Here is a 5,267-nt window from a genome sequence, read left to right on the forward strand (position 1 = left end):
CCTGCCTTCTCCAACAGAGGACAGAATAAGTACAGACCACTCTGACTTCGGTAAGAGGAAGAGAGTTTACCAGTTGAGGCCACTTGATCTTTGGGGGCTCTGCTTATTCCTCCTGTGTTGATCTATCAGATACCTCTGGCTGCATGGGGTTTATAATTTAACTATATATTGGGGTTGGGGGGCTGGCTCTGACTTCTTCTTCATGCCCTGCTTGGCTCTATGATATATGTTGGCAGAAGCCTTGTAACCTCAGCTCCCTAACAACCGTAGAACTCAAACTGGCACCCAGCGTGTCCTTAGCAGAGAGCATGTTGAGGAGTACCTCCCAGAGGAGGCTGAGCCGTATGCAATGGGAATCGCTTACTTGTTCTTTTAGATGCAGACTCCCATCTTTGACATACTGAAATTTTTAGCAGCTAGAAACATGAGCTACTCAAAGATGGGAGTCTATACTAGACACACATGTGATTCCGTCTCACTTGAATCTTAATGACTGGAGTCTCCGTCCCCTTTGACTATAGACTGAGATCACATCCCTATCCAAAACCAAAAAACCAACAACCAATCCGCTGTCATCAAGTCGATGCAGACTCACAGAAGCTCTATGGGACAGGGTGGGACCGCCCCGGGACTTTTTCTGAGCCTGTGACTGTTCCCTAGAGCAGAAAGTCCCGTCTTTCTCCTGTGAGGCTGCTAATGGTTTTGAACTGCTTACTTCTCAGATCACAGCCTAACATGTAACCACTCTGCCACCGGGGCTCCTTCTCTCGTCCCCATAGATTTCTGAAAATCCTCAGTAAAACTCAGGCGCTCTACAAGTCAGCTCTGAATCTCTTGACCCCTAAGGGGTCCCTATAGCCCCAGTATCCTGCTCCATTCTTCCCCTGAACCACACACGCCAATCTCAGGACTGCTTCCTCCCAGACGTCTGCCCTCCCTGGTCCTGCTCATACTGGTTTTAGGTATAGACCCTTCCCATACTCCCCTAAGTTCAGAAGTAATGCAAGGGACGTTGAATATAGAGAGTCATGGACACACTGTCGCTGTATGGCTGTCCACAGAGTCCCTGGCCCAAATCCTGGGCCATTTTCAAGAGAGGTCCCTGAAAGCTGCTTCCCAGCCTTACAAATGGGCCCGCTTCCCTCCTGGAGATAAAAGGGCCTTCAATCAGATCTTCTCTGCCCATGACCCAGACTTAACATGCAAGAAGCCCCAGAGAGGAGGAGACATAAGCCTCCTTTTAAGCTAAAGCCTAGCTGCCACTCCCCAGGAAGTGGTGGATATGGAAAAGTCCACTTTCTTTAAGAAACCCTACCTTCGAGAGCAGCGGGTCTCAACCTGGGGGTCGAAGGACCCTTTCACAGGGGTCACCCAATTCATAACAGTAGCAAAATGACAGTTATGAAGTAGCAACAAAAATAATTTTATGGTGGGGTCACCACCACATGAGGAACTGTCTGAAAGGGTCGTGGCATGAGGAAGGTTGAGAACCACTGTTTAAAGAGAGTCTAATGTTATCGGCCTAAAACCTAATGCTCCAATGTCAGTATATTCTAGATTGCTCACACAGCAGTCAGTATTCCAGTAGAGCAAAACTGATCATGGTCTGGAGTCAGTTCATGGTCCTTTCCAACCTGAGATTAAGAATGAAGAAACCTGGCCCTATTAATGGGAAGACGGGGCCACTAAATCAATTCTGACTTACGGTAACCCCCTGGGACAGGATAGAACCGGCCACTTTGAGTTTCAGAGGCTGTCCATCTTTATGGAAGCTGAAAGTCTCGTCTTTCTCCCTTGTAGAAGTAGGTGGTTTTGAACTGCTGACCTTGCCCCCATGTAACCAACTGTGCCATTGAGCTCCTTGGGGCAGTGTATAAGAAATAAGAGATGAAGGAAGTGAAGGTCACGGGGCTAATGGAATACTTAAAGGGGGAGAGGGGTGCCACTGAGTACTTCTGGGTGCATCGTGGTGTTATGAGCCCAGAATCAGCGTGCAGGAGAAGCAGGGGACAAGCGAAAGTAATGGTTCTATTTGGGGCCTGTTGAACTTGAAGGGCCTGTAAGCTTTCTGAGTGGTGATGTCCAGTAAGAAATCGATGAGACCACAGTGAGCGATTCACGTTCCAGTATTCTGTGATAGAATGACTTGGGAAAGAATGACATCCCAAAGAGCCCAACCTCCGGTCCTCTTTCTCCCTCCTTTTTCTCATTTCTCTTTGGGAAAGATACAGAGTCTTCTTCTGGTCCCAATCCCAGTGGGTTCCTCCTCGCCTCTGAGCCCTGGGCAATCCCTGCTGACAGTAGGCACACCCTCTAAAGTCTCACCTCCCTCCGTGGGCTGGTCAAGACATTTTCCCAAGCAAAGCCGAGTATTTCCTCCTGTCACCCAGCAACAGGTCCTACATTGGACTTAAGGGTGAGTTCACTGGGCAGAATTATTGGTAATCTAGGATTGTCCTGGCTGAAACACCCGCCTGAAGTATAGGAATCGTAGCATAAGTCTTGGATATTTCCTTTTCTGTTTTTCTTTAAAAGCATGTGAAATTGGTCATCTCAATACATCAGGCACATACAGCTATAATCCGAGCTCAAGAGATGAGCCCCACATCTACATTTTGGTACTGTTTTGTGCACATTTCTCGTTTAATGTCCCATGTGTGGTCATCCCTGGTGGATAATGGCTCTCTTCTGCTCATTTTTCATTCTTCGTGGACTCATTCTATATGGAGGACCCAGAGTTTTCTAGCAAATCTTTTAATACACAGCGTGATCCGAGGACTTGAGGCCGCTGGCTGGGTTCCCTCCAAACTCAGCCCCTCTACTGAATACCAGCCACGGGGCAAACGCTGGTCTTTGTTCGCCCTGATCCTCTTGTCCAGTGACTGCCCTTCAGTCCATTATGTGGGGCAGGAAAGTTGCTGGCTCGGCAGTGAACCCATTGGGCCTCCCCACACCGTGCCTAATTGTATTCCCTGTTCTCTGCTACCAGATGCAGTAAATTACATTCCCTCCCAGCTCCCCAGCCTGCCAGTCCTCTGTTCACCAACACCAGAACCACCGTCAGCTGGGCAGGACGGGACCAGCAAAGTGGCTGGTAAGTCCCGGGGAACTAGGTGGTTTTCAAGCCAGGACTGGCCATGGGGGTTGCATTTCGCCGAACTTTTTTTTAATGAGATAGGTGTCCAGTAACCTTTCCCAGGAGGACCTTGACAAAGGTCACCCCAGCCTTAGGCAAAGTGTTTGAAGTGGCCACACAGAGCAGGCACTGGCCCCTAATGAGTTATTGGATCCAAATCGGAGGGGTAGTGAGGCCCGACTAGAGCTCCAATGGGTTGCTCTGGTTTGAGCCCCTGCTGAGAATTTTTTGGGGTGGGGGTTGTTTGATGTTTGCTTTTCCATCCCAGGTGTACTGAATCAGAATCTAGAGTTTAGCGAAATCCCAGGTGATTCCTGTAGCCCTCCCGGTAATGCTCCTACATACATAATCTGTGTACAGTGAACCCTCGTTTAACGCGGTTAATCGGTTCTAGACCCTACCGTGGTAAATGAAATTCCGCGAAGTAGGATTCCTTATTTGTAAATCAAATATTTTCGTAGTTAGAGCATAGAGGACATGAAAAAACACCCTTTAGTCACCATTACACTCGTATTACCCAATTTATTAAACGAAAAAGGGAAAATACAGCAAAACATTTTGGATGTTACAATTATCATTTATTATTTATTATATTACGTATGGCATCTAGTTTACAGTATTACATATTTCACATACAGTATTATTATACATAGTTCTTACAAATACTGTAATCAATAGCCTATGAAATGACTTAAGGGATGTACTCTACAGGTGGGTCGCCGTCTTTTTCCTCTGAAGGAGCGGGTGTAGGCAGTGGGTGCTGTTAAGCAAAAACCGCGATAGAGTGAAGCCGCGGAAGTCGAAGCGCGAAGTGGCGAGGGTTCACTGTATACGTCAGTGCATACATACAAGTTGTAAGAGTGTATATATACACCTTATTTCTTATGTAACATTGCAATAATTTACCGATACTAAGAATCTCCTGGTAATTTGTTAAAATTCCGATGCAGTATATGTGGGGAGGGGGATGCAAATTTCTTAGCCAGGGCTCCAGCCAGAATGGCGTGCTGTGCACCTTGGATGTAGAGTCTTCACCCCCAGCATCAAGGTAGTCTGTGTCCTTTGTGGTTCCCGTTCATGTTTGCGGTTCCTGCCTGTATTCTCAAAACGCATCTGTGCTCTGCCTCTGGGATTGTTTTCCGCCCCTCTTGGACTTGCACAGCATCAACAGCGTGATTGTTGAAGATGGGTGGAGAGTATTCAAGGCTGCTGTGGGTACTGTTGGAACCCTTGGAGGAAAGCGCTGTTGGCATGTGATGCATCTCTATCCCACAGCCTTCACTCGTTCGCAGTTATTTCTTCACCACTCGAGCATCTCTCGGGTGGCGGCAGGCATCGAAATGCGAATGTTTCTTGGTGGCTGCTTCTCAAAGCTGCGGAGTTTAGAGAGGGATGCGTTTAGGGGGATGGCTCTTGTCAATAGGGATGCTCCTGAGAGGACAGAGCTGGCAGGATGTGAACAATGGATCTCTATGCCAGCCCACTCTGTGGAGAAATGTGCCAAGAGCTTGGGGAAGGGGGGGGGGGAGCTGCAGTCAAAAGGAATTGTCAAAGGTCACATCGTGCTCATGTAGTTCAATCCAATAGGGACATAAATTAGGCTTCACATGCCTTAGGGGAAGTTATGTCTGAAGTTAATCACAGAAGGACACCTGTCACAACACCAACACCACCCCCAACATTAGCATCATTTGAACTAGAAGAAACCTTGTATATATAGACCAGCTTGAATGGCTTAATGTAAAAGCAACCTGAGAATAAAAAACAAGTAAGTGTTGGTGCAGTTATGTTTATTGGCTAAATTTAAATACCACTGGTCACCCCTGAAGCTTCTTGGCATAGCATCACTTTTATATAGAGACCCGTAGAGTTCTATCCCAGGGTGAGGCCGTGAGACAGACCCAGACAGGTTCAAGATGACAGTTACAATTGACAGTTACAAGCCAACTAAACCTATAGCCTGCAGTTGTCGGTCCTACAGAGAAATCAATGGGAATAGCTTAAACGGCAGACTTTTAAAAAAAGCTCCAAATTACTCTTATGAAATTGGCTTGGGTAATAACTGTCTAAAAGTCTCACACATAAACACACACACACGGCAAAACAGGGAGGATAAAGGGAGAATGGGTAG

General features: G+C 47.1%; 1 protein-coding gene across 5 annotated transcripts in view; it reads left to right on the plus strand.

Annotated features, from left to right (window-relative positions):
• The window catches only part of PALM2AKAP2 (PALM2 and AKAP2 fusion), a 287,817-nt gene that overhangs the window by 52,843 nt on the left and 229,707 nt on the right, over positions 1 to 5,267 (plus strand). For 2 of the 5 annotated variants that reach the window (XM_030887396.2, XM_030887397.2), the window contains exon 1: positions 2,994 to 3,094. The exons of 1 other annotated variant lie outside the window; for it this stretch is intronic. The gene's annotated coding sequence lies outside the window, so the exon portion shown is untranslated. Of the gene's footprint in view, positions 1 to 2,993; positions 3,095 to 5,267 lie in introns of those variants that run through there. 2 more of the 5 variants (XM_045296627.1, XM_045296628.1) reach the window with 1 other exon arrangement.

The sequence above is a fragment of the Echinops telfairi genome, unplaced genomic scaffold (genome assembly GCF_000313985.2).
Source record: "Echinops telfairi isolate 266 unplaced genomic scaffold, ASM31398v2 ScPeMD7_7410;HRSCAF=8448, whole genome shotgun sequence".
Lineage (NCBI taxonomy): Eukaryota > Metazoa > Chordata > Mammalia > Afrosoricida > Tenrecidae > Echinops > Echinops telfairi.